At 45.7% G+C, this 12,104-nt stretch overlaps 1 protein-coding gene across 1 annotated transcript in view; it reads right to left on the bottom strand.

Annotated features, from left to right (window-relative positions):
- Positions 1 to 12,104, bottom strand: part of REV1 (REV1 DNA directed polymerase) — a 475,128-nt gene that overhangs the window by 165,478 nt on the left and 297,546 nt on the right. The window lies entirely within an intron of this gene.

The following is a 12,104-nucleotide window of genomic DNA, read 5'->3' as shown; positions in this document are numbered from 1 at the left end:
AAAGTCAAAGCTGCCTAATCCCACTACCAACACGAGGCAGGAAAAGTCTCCCATCAGAATGACAGATCGCCCAAGGCCAATTGTAGTCAATCTGCCTCCCGAGGCGGCGGCCCACACTGTAATCCTGACTCGGGTTCCCGAGCTCTCTAACTCTGCGATGGAATCCTATGATTCCCTACGCAATAAAGTCATCAGTTGGTTAAACATTCATAGGCCATTACCACCTAATTTGAGAGGGGAAGTACTGATGATCAGGAGGGTTCCATGGGTTGGCCACACAGTAAAGAAAATAGGGGGTGATTGCATCATAGTGAGTTTTAGGAATTCCCAGATTGTCCCTCACATCTATAACTGGCTGGGATACACGGGGAACACATCCATTGAATTGGTCCTGTTGTCGTTCTTCTATCCGAGAAGCGGTGATCCGCATCTTGGAGTAAATGACGGCTGGACTAGGGTGGGTTTTGCCATTGATGGTTCCAGGTATAGGCCTCCAAGACATGACACATTCACATTTAGCAATCATGTTCATGCCAATAGATTTAGCTGCCTTGACCAGGTTGACTGACTTTCAGGGCCAGTACGCACTGGGAATAGCAAAGGGGTAGTTTCTCGTACTCCTCAGATGAGGAAAGGGATAGATGCCACTGTCACGAGAAACTGCTCCCCTGCTCCTTTACTACCAGAGCAACGAGTATACCCTTGTAGGCAGGGCGTCCCAACTGATGAATCATTAAGAACTGTACATGAAGTAAATGATTTGGAGGCCCAAGATAGACAGGTAATTATGGATGGGTTTCCAGCTCCATGTACAGATACAGATGGTGAGAGAGAGAGGAAAACGCCACCTAAGTCAGGCCTGAAAAAGAGGAAGGTCCTTTCATGGAACGTTGCAGGCATCGCCAACAAAGTAGATTCCAGTGACTTGGGGTCCCTAGTAGACAGTAACGATATCTGTCTCTTCCAGGAGACTTGGGCTAGGGAAGTTTTGGGTGGTCTTGCTATTTGGGTGGCCAGTCACATTGGTTGTATAGCAGAGGAAATACCAACTCGCTCCGAGGACATACAATGTGTTCTTCTCAAATGGCCGGACGCTTACAACCTGGCGATTGTGAATGTGTACTCGCGCCCAGTAAGTGTGTCTATGGAATCACCCACCCTAGACGATCTATCTCCATTCCTGGGACTACTACCCGCTGACTGCAAGATACTGATGGGTGGGGATTTTAACTGCCACTTTGAACCACTAAAAGGTTTAAAGGAGGGTGCGTTAACAGCTGAGGATGAGTACTGGGGGATTCCCCCCTGTCAATCTCCTAACCCGAAATCATGGTCCCCCCTAGCGCTGCAGATCATGTCCCTCACCCTGAACCACTCTATGAGGGCTTGTAATGGGCGCTCACCATCTGATACCCCTTCAGTGTGTACATTCAATAGGAAGGACCAGGAATCTCGTTTGGACTACATTTTTGTTGTCACAAGCATGTGGCCTAAGGTCTTGGATTGCAGGGTGATTGAAAGAGCAGATAGCGATCATAATGCTCTCTGCTTGGACATGGTACACCCAGGGCCCCAAGAAAGCACGCTACCCAATGAACCAAGGCAGGACACAGGGTCCCTAATTCTATCAAATAATAGACGAAGGGTGAGATGGGGAAAAATAGTCAGTTCAACAGAGTGCATTACAAAAATCTATGATTTGGCGCTCCCCAAATTAGTTGAAATGGAAAAATTGATTAACAAACCCAAAGCTACTGATTTTAATGAGAAACTGGGCCAAATTCATGCAGACCTAGTGGGAAGTCTAGGCGAGGTTCTCTATCCTGAGACCGCGAACAGGAAGAAGAGGACACCTACCTCTGCCTGGTATAATTCCACGTGCAGAAAGATCAAAACAGAGTTGATCCTTATAAATCCGGTGTCAATAAAAAGGAACTAGCAGAGATGAGACGGAAATACAGGGAAGCCATCGCCCAAGCGAAGTTCGATTGGGATAGATGGCATGACCCATCATTGGCACTAGAAACCAAGGATTCAAGAAAATTCTGGTCACTAGTCCATACAGGTGCAGGGGAACCTAAATCGGCTGTGGAGCCAAACATCGCCGCTTCAAGGTGGGAATCCCATTTTAGCAAATTGTATAAAGACTCCTCTGTAATTCCCAAAGAGCCAATTCCTGACGGCCCCTCTGATTCCAATGAAAAATTAGTGCTGACATTGGATGAGGTATTAAATGCTATAGGGAAACTAGCGTCGGGTAAGAATCCAGGCCTTGACAAACTCCCTGGAGATTTGTTTAAACATCAACCAGAGATCTGGGGTCCTTATCTGCACATTATTTTTAACTCCATTCTAAGCGGGATGGAAATCCCCTGTACTTGGCTGGGGGCAGAGATAGTACCGATCTTCAAAAAGGACTCTCCCGTGCTCCCAGCCAACTACAGGCCGATTAGCCTTATAGATGTATCTCAGAAACTCTTCACCCGTCTCCTGCTGGACCAACTCCTGAACTGGATGGAGGACAATGCGATCCTTAGTCCGCTTCAGGCGGGCTTCAGGAAAAACACGTCCACCATGGACCAGATTTTTCGGCTCGTTCTCCTCTACTGGAAAACGGTGGGGATCGAGGGGCAGGGAGTCTGTACATGGTGTTCGTGGATCTGAGGTCCGCATTTGACCTGGTACCACGCACGAAACTATGGGCAGTACTTAGGGAGTTGGGTGTTCCCCCACAGCTTCTACAGGCAATAATAAGGCTCCATGATGGAAACTTTGCCCAGGTCAGGTGTGGGAGGGAGGGGGCGTTGTCATCTAGATTTCCTGTCTGCAGGGGGGTAAGACAGGGCTGTGTCCTCGCACCGACCCAGTTTTGCCTCTTTGTAAATGGGGTAATATCCTACTTGGATAACGTCAGGTACAACGATGCCCCCAGGTTGGCAGGCAGGAGGGTTCCGGCAATCATGTTTGCCGATGACACGCTCCTGCTTTCCAAATCCCCGATGGGAATTCAACGGATTCTAGATGGGTTTGGGGATTTCTGCAGGGCGTACGGCCTTGAAATCAACGCAGAAAAAAACAAATTCATGGTATTCAACCCCTCGACAAACACCAGGCCCAATCCAACCTTGGGATCTGTTAGGCTGGAAAGGGTTAGAACATTTCAGTACTTGGGGGTAACTTTACACGAAAATCTATCTTGGGGTCCACAGATAGCAAGATCCCGTCTAAAGTTATCCCAAATGGTGGGGGCAATTTTGAAGGTTTCGAACTCATCATCCTTCAAACCAGTTAGTCCAGCCCTGGAGATGTACAAAACCCAAGCCAGAGCAGCTTCAACCTACGGTGGCGAGTTGTGGGGTCTCATTGCTGGGACAGAACTTGTTAAGGTGGAAAACAACTTCCTTAGGCGTTTGTTGGCTTTACCACAAGGCATACCCCTGCTACCACTGAGACTTGATTTGGGGCTCTCTTCGATAGGAAGATGAACTGGCTCTAAATCCGCTGAGGTTTTGGCACAGACTGTGGTCCACTAGCGAACTCTCCCACTTCAGGCAAGATCTGAAGCATGTCCTGAGTCTTAACACCTGCAACAGAATTCCATGGCTGGCACACGTGAAACGTGAATTCTATCGATTTGGTCTGTTTGATCTGTGGGATAACCCTGAAGGAGGCTGTTTAGGCTTGTCCCGCAAAAGGCTCACTAAGATTTTTAAAGACAAGAGCCTAATTTCGCTCGTGTGTGCCCCGAAAATTGGCTCCCTCACCGAACAATTCCTGGACACCAAACGTTCATTCTGCTTTGAAGGACATATGGACATCATATTCTCTATCACCACAAGGAAACTCTTTATCGAGTGGAGGTTTGGTACATTGCCCCTCAAATCCTTCACAAGCAAATGGACAACGCTGGACGACAAAATCTGCCCTGGGTGTAGCATGAATGTGGAGGATGATCTACACGTGCTGTTTTTCTGCCCTGCCTAAAGCAAACCGAGAAAGTACTGACTAGTGCCATTATGTAGGAATCTGGGCTTTAGGAACTATTTAGAATCGTACAGAATTCTGCACTTTATCGTCTTTGCCGTTGCCAAGTACCTAATGGCCATGTGGCAGATAAGAGGAAACATTTTGAAAGGGTAACTTTTAACTCCCAACTGTGGAATGAACTGCACTGAACTGTAGCTAATTGGGTTTCAATTCCAGAGTCTATTATGAACTGATTCAATTAGTCTCTTGTTTTCCTGTACTGTGGTTTTTTTTATATTGTATGTTTCATGTGTTTTAAATGTTTTTACTGTATCTTTTATGGTTTTAATGGCCGAAATAAAGAAACTTTGGATTGGATTGGATAAGAAATGGAGGAGAAACTTGTTAGTCAAGCATATTTGCTCATGATAAACTAGTGTGGACCAACCATCACAAAATACACATGCTTTTGAGGGGAGATATGACAAAACCTATACTTTTTCTGTTTGTGTCAGATAGAAATGGTAAAGATAATGATATGCTAGCCAGGCTGCGGAGACAGGCAAGAAGGAATATGGAGTGATTCAAGAGATGTGCCTAGGATTCTGATGAACTCCAAACCCTTGGAGGACTAAGATGTTTCTAAATATTATACAATAGCCCAGCAGATACCTATACATTGATGGCCCGCAAGGGAATCACACAAGAAATGTGCTCAACCCAACATGGACAATGCTGCTCTGGGATTTGATATTGATATATGTGAATAAAAGCCATAGCCAGAAAACTCATGCACATGCAAGGCCACAAACATTAAGTAAGATTTGGAATACACAAATAGAGCACAAATAAACTGAATGAAACATCATCCGTCCTAGTTACCCCTACCATCATCAACCTAGCTTTTACACAAGAAATACAAATGAGGGCATTCAGGCAACAGGTGGAAGCTCAACAGTGAGGAACATTGCTTAAAAAGACACAGGCTACACCATTAGATTATGGGAGGCTCCTATGGAAAACAATACTCGAAAGGATTATTTATTAAGAGAGGAGACATTTGGTTATACAACCACTTAACAGAGCAGTGGCACTGAAAATTCACATCCATTTAAAAGGACTGAAAAAACACATACAAAGTCCAAACACATACAAAGTCTAAACACATACAAAGTCTAAACAAATACAAAGTCTAAACACATAACACTCTTGTGTCAATTCATGGTGGCTCTATATGAGCAGATGCCAGAACATACCTTCCAGACATATTGTTGAAAAAAGTTTGGCTATCTGGATGGTTTGCTTTAATAAATTATTACAACCATATAATGTACTCACTAAGCCCAATATTTCTCCATGTTTGTTGGAGGATGGTGAAAACAGGGGTTCTGCTTTACAATATGGTAGTCTTGTGCAAAATGCTAAATATTTGTGACTCTTGGGCATCCTCTGGCTTATGGCCTACTACAAAATGGTTATGACATTAGCCTTCAGAATAAAGGCGGTGATAAATACATAATATAAAAAAAGGACTTGATTTTGAATGACACCACAACAATGGCTGCCATTCTAGTCACCACTCCACCTTGGAAAAAGGAGGTTTCTCCTGTGTTTATGTAATAGGCTACAAACTACAGGCAACAATCACAGACATAGAATTAATACTGTTACTGACCCAAAATAAATCCTTATTTTACTGAAAGGAGCGATACTTGACAATGCTAAGTGATACTGTGCAGCAAAGTGTACAGTTACGCTTGGTGGTCTTTTCCAACCTCTCTAGTGGTGTGATCAGAAGTAGATAACCCTGACACTAATTAATTCTGGGACACAGTGTAAAGAATGTGCACAGAAGTGTTTTCTGAATGTGCCAGTATTTATTGTGTTTGTATACAGTGCGAACAAGACCTATCAGGGTATCTGAGCACTGTATCTGAGGTGTGGCGCCGCGGCCAGGGTGACTGACTCTGGAATCTGGGGATCACAGTTCGATTCCTGGCACCGGCGGCAGATTAGCCCAGCACCATGTGACTCTGGGCAATAGCTTGCTTAATCTTCCCGACGGCCCCCAGCGCCTAGAGACCCTTAAGGGTGATTGTGCGCTTTACAAATATGGATTATTATTATTATTATTATTATGCAAGAGCAGTTACTACTGTACACAAGAAGTTTACAAAAGGCCTGTTACAAACGTTTAGGTAGACAAAAACATTTTACATAGTTACATAGGTTTAAATTAAAGACACAAATATGAACCAATTCCTGCAAAAGGTTATGCACTATCAACGTGGCTGCTGTGGTCATATCCAGATAGAGTGGAAAAGATAGCCGTCAATCTAGGTGTTTCCGGGACAGTCTCGTACTAGGTGAAAAAGAGGAAGAGGGGAATCTCAAACTCTATCTTCACCGCAGCAGAAGGGGTCCTCCACCAACCCCAGATCCCACAACACATAATGATTAGCTCCCTGTGAATCCTTTGTCAGGTTGGTCCGGATCACAACCTCATTCTGCACTCTGAATTCACCCATCTGGACCAGAAAACAGCCTTAATAACGAATATTTTACAACTAGTGTAGTAGACAACGAGTCTTAAACAACGACCTTTCCATGAACCACGACTTCCTAAACCAATATGTACACGAACAACGACCTCCTCATGTTCTCATGAAACTGGCCAATAGATGGCACTGTAATCCACGATTTAGGAAGGGCACGAGTAAACTACCCACCAGTTTTGTATGCCATGAAGTTATGCAGCTGCGTTTTGCTGCATCGTGGTTTAGAGGAAAGTGGCAGTGGTTCACAGCATGGACTGGCGCAGCAGCACAGGAATAAAGTGGCGAGAAGTGAAGATTCCCCACTGAGAAACTACTTAAGAATACAGGGTATTGAGCGTTTTATAAAGGGAGAGGAGAGGTTAAGAAGTCGAGGTCCATTCCGGATTTAATTACTTGTCTACATGTCAGTGGCAATACCAACGAAGATAGAAAAGTAGATAGAAATCATCCTGAAATAATTATCAAGAATATTCAGTTTTTGAGGGAGCTAGTGTCAAATATTCCCTGCCGGCCCTGGCCAATGAGGCAGAGGCTGAAGGTTTTCAGGTAGGCCATCCAAATCTATTTCGGAATTATAAAATAATCTAGTATGTTAAAACATATGAAGGAATTCTATTTTATTGTTTTCAAGAGATAATTACCGTTTTTTTGTAAGTTCATCCGAATTTCTAAAAAAAAAGATTAAATAGATCATTTGTTAATTTAAACATTCTTAACAGAAAATTGTTTATTTAAAAAGACATGCGTTGTAGTATATTTGGGTAAAGTGGCAATAAATAATTTTTCGTGGTTAAGGAAGTCGTGGCTAAGAATGTAGTGGTTTGTATTTGTTCGTTGTTTAGCCGTCGTGGTTTAGGCATTCGGTCTTTGAGAAGTAGTTGTTTAATCATATATCCATCTGGACCGGATCATTACTGGGGACTTAAATCCTCACCACCAGAGTCCGGACAATGGTCAAGGCATACCAGCGGAAAGAGAATTCAATAACTTTCTAAGGTAGTTTGGTCTAATCTCAGCTCAGGCCTGGACTGAGCAACATAGCCCCAAGAACTGAAATTTCTTGACCTTCAACAATTAAACTACAATTGATTATACCTTCATCAGGAAAAGTATGTGGAATAGAATTCTGGACTTCCAGATACATCAACATGATACAAGTGACCACGCAATGCTTAATGCAGAATTCAATCTCCAGTGTGAATGCCGTGAAGAATTGCTGCTTATAAGCAATACACGAGGGTGGGAGGAGTACAAACTAATGAAGTGGATTAGATGGAAACACTTCACGGTCTCAAATTGGGAGTCTTGGAAGCTGGGATTAGCACGCAAGGGACATAGTAGGCTTCTCTCCCCAGCTCTCCGAAGTTGGGCCACCTGGATCGAAGAACTGAGGGCGACTCTACTGAAAGGGGGAGGAGTACAGCCCCCAAACTGTGGGGTATTGAGGTATCAAGAACGAACCTATAAAAGGCTGAAGAACAGCACCCGCACCCTCAGACAGTCAGACGGGCATACCAAAAAAGTGGCTCCCAGGGGGCAGAGAGACCTTACAAAGAAGCCCATCGAAACCACAAACACTTAACATGGAAACAAAAATGCCAGATGATTGAGAAGGAATGGATCAAGTTATTTGACTTATGCAAACCCAACAAACAGAAGCAATTATGAGAGTTTATAGCTAAGATGGAAAGCACAAAAACAGACAGGTGGAACACAGTTACAACAGAAGCCTGGCTGGACCATACAGCAGTAATTAACACAAGGAAACCCAGCAGAGAAAACATCAGAAGGTCCCCCAGGTCAGAAGGGGTTGAAGTGGAGGGAGAAGACCAGACAAATGAGGTGGGCCAAGCCCAGGACCCGAAAGAAATCATAAAGGTCATAAAAAAGATAAAAAGGGATAGAGCGCCAGGTCCCAATGGCCTACCGGGCGGACTGTTTAAGCAGGAACTCAAGGGGCTGAGTTGCTATCACCTCTGCACATGGAATGTAGAGCCTCAGGAGATGTGCCGGATGCATGGGGCGGCTCGCTACTGCAGCCAATATACAAAAAGGGAGCAAAAAAGGACCCAAAAAACTAAAGACTCATAGCCTTGTTAGACATCAAAGGCAAAGCATATGCTGGTACTTAGCTACAGGAACTAACAGCCTGGATTTAGGATAATGAAATACTACCTATCTACTATCAAACTGGATTCCGAAAAGGCTGTTCTACTATAGACAGCATAATGGCTCTCTCTCGTTCCTGGCACTACAGGCCAATTCCAGTAAAAATCTGCCAATATTTGCATGCTTTGTAGACTATTCAGCAGCCTTCGACGGGGTAAACTGAAGCAAGGTATGGCACAAACTGTCCAGCTGGAAGATCCCCGGTAAACTACTGAAGGCAATCACGTCATTGTACACCAACACGTGGGTGAGAATCAAACTGGTGGGGGATACAGTCACACACAAGCTGTCAACTGACCGGGGCCTAAAACAGGATTGCGTTTTAGCACCAACACTCTTCAACCAGCGGCGTGGCCTAGCTTCAGAGCAAGATGGCCGTGTAGTTTATTGGGTCCGTTGTCACCTCTTCCCCGGCCAATATCCTGCCACCCATCCTGGCCTCTGAGGAGCAATTCGCAAAGCGGAGGGCAAGCTGAGCCTTTCGGTGTTTTCCCGGACTCCGGCGGTGCTTGTGAGCCCGAGAACCGGGTCCCGACAGTTTGGGCCTGCACGCGCCCCTGAAGCCAGGGACTGGAGTGAGCACAGAGCCGGCACAGCTTGTGAGGGGAGGTGGCCGCCGCGGTCTGGGGCACCCCGCGCCCATTGATTGCACGAGTCCTTAATTTTTGGGACAGGGACGTGATACTCCAGCATGCTCGTAATGTGACCCCCCCTCGATATGAAAATGCGTATCTCACTTTCTTTCCTGATTTCACCCAACTCGTCTAGAGACAACGTCGAACTTTTCTGACCATAAAGGCGCGACCCAGGGAAAAAGGATTCAGGTATGCCATAATGTTCCCAGCCCGTCTCGTGTAGAAGCATAGGGGCGGGCTTGGTTCTTTGACAACCCTGGAGTGGCATCAGACTGGCTTGATAGCCGAACGGACCAAAGAACTGTGAACAGGAATGAGGCCGGAGGTCCGAACATACAAGACTGGGGATGAATACGGTGGGATACACTTGATATTAGCAAGATTTCTCAGAGCGCTGGGTTGTTGAGGGCCCCAGAGTTAGAATCTAGGTTTTATGTTTGCCCAACGCCAGGTATGTCACCATGTAGAGGTTCACAATTTACAGACTTGCCGGAGACAGGGGGATGGTGAGTTGATATTTCCCCTTCCTTTTTCTATGTTTAGTTAACTTCGAGGGCAACAGGCACTCTGCATGTTCAGACTGGGCAGTTTCAAGCCTAGAGGGCAGGGTAGCAGGGCGGGGGGTGTTGGGAGGGGCGAGGAAGAGAGATGTTTGATTTAAGTTATGCGCACACAGTTGAGTTCTTCGACATCATCAAAGAGACCATCAGTGCTAATGCGACTCCACAAGAGACACAAGGATGCGCACTGAACGAGAGATAGGGGTCAGAGTGCTCAGTTGGAATGTGAATGGCCTGAGGGATAAGATCAAACGTGGCATGGTTAGCCAATATATTAGACAACACTCCCCAGATGTAATGCTTCTAAAGGAAACCCACCTAGTTGGGAACAAATGTATGGCTTTAAATAGAGGAGGATATAAACTAGTGGCGCATGCAGGATTCACCTCGGGGTCACGAGGAGTTGGCATATTGATTAAAAATTAATTTCCATTCACAATACAGGCCTATTGGGCAGATAAGCGAGGAAGATATATTGGGGTCTCGGGCCAATGGCAAAGAAAGACAGCCACGTTCATATCGGTTTACATTCCGCCAGGCTTACAGACAGACACTTTCAAAGACATAGGTACGATTTTCCTCTCATTTCTAATAGGCCTTCTGATAATGGACTTCAATGCAGTTATGTCAGGAGAACTGGATCGTCATCTGCCGCGTGAAATTAGGCCCGCTCAGATTGGTTAACATTTTTTTCAGAATCAATAGGGCTGGTAGATGGGTGGCAGACACACAACCCAGTAAAAACACAATACACCCATGTATGGAGCGCACACAATAGTCTTTTTGGCATGGATTACATCCTCGTCGCGGCGATACAGGTGCATACTGTACGGGAAGTTAGGCACTTGGGACGGGGCATATCGATTGTTCCCCAGTGTGGCTAAGAATAGGGCTAGAACCCACGAGCGTCGGCAGAGTAGCCCCCATCAACCCTCGGAAAACCATTGCTAAACCTACAGATAATTATTTTCAGGACAACGAGGGCACAGTAGACTCCACCCAGACCCTGTGGGAGGCCTACAAAACGAACTCTCTGATTGCGGGGAAAAAGAAAGAAAGGCAGGCAGATCTGGAGAAGGCAGAGGAGGAGGTGGTGAAGTTGGAAGAAGAATTAGCCCACACAGTAACCCCTGACAGCCTTCACCTTCTAAAGTTGAGACAAGATGAGTTTAATAGCATTGCCAGAGATAGAGACAAGGCACTGAGCAGAGAGGTCCAAAGCAAGATATAAGAACATGGGGACAAAGCGGGAAAACTTATAGCGTGGCTAGACAGGAGGGAGTGGGCATTACAATTAGTGCCTGAGGTGCAGGAAAGAGACTCCAGTCCTATAACAGACCCACAAGAAATAGCGGATACATTTGCAGAATATTACCGAGGGGTGTACAGCTCGGCCGGGGGATTTACGGAAGAGAACAGTGCGCTACTTAAAGACATAGGGTTGCCACTACTCTCAGTCGAAACCTCCAATACCTGGAATCCCCGCTAACGGATGACGAGGTGGCGCAGGCGATAAGGGGAGTGAACTCCGGGAAAGCAACAGGACCCAATGGTATTCCCATTGAACTATATAAATTGACACCAAACAAACTAGCCCCCCATATCCGCAATATGTTGCTCGAAAGTAAAGATATGGAAATGCTCCCATACGATCAATGAGTTGCCAATATAGTTGTAATTCACAAAGAAGGTAAACCAAGGACTAGCTGCGCCTCATTCAGGCCAGTTTCACTACTCAATGTGGAACCTAAAGTCCTCGCAAAATTGCTGGCAACACGTCTGATCAAAGTCATCAGCACCGTAGTACACCCTGACCAATCGGGCTTCATGCCTCACCGAAACACCGCTCTTAACCCCTTCGATGCTGATGACGAGCTCAGCTCGTCATCAGCTACGGCGCTCGTATGCTGATGACTAGCTGAGCTCTTCATGTAACGCAGTATTTTTAAAAACGCCGCACACAGCGGGTAAAGCCGCCGCAGCGATGCGGTTAACCTGCGCCGACTGCACGGAGTGCTCAGCAGAGCGCCCACCATACTTGAGCTGGCGGTGATATCGTTAGATGCTACCATGGCGTTTGACATGGTCGAGTGGTCCTATTTATTTGTGGTCTTACACAAGTTAGGGTTTGGCCTAGAATTCACGGGCTGCATTCATTCGTCTCCTATACTCTGGCCCGATGGCCCGAGTGGTAGTCAATAACCACAAATCTGCGG

Source organism: Lissotriton vulgaris, chromosome 8 (genome assembly GCF_964263255.1).
Source record: "Lissotriton vulgaris chromosome 8, aLisVul1.2, whole genome shotgun sequence".
Taxonomy (NCBI): Eukaryota; Metazoa; Chordata; class Amphibia; order Caudata; family Salamandridae; genus Lissotriton; species Lissotriton vulgaris.
The sequence above is the reverse complement of the archived record's forward strand: the minus strand, read 5'-3'. Positions and strand labels throughout refer to the sequence as shown.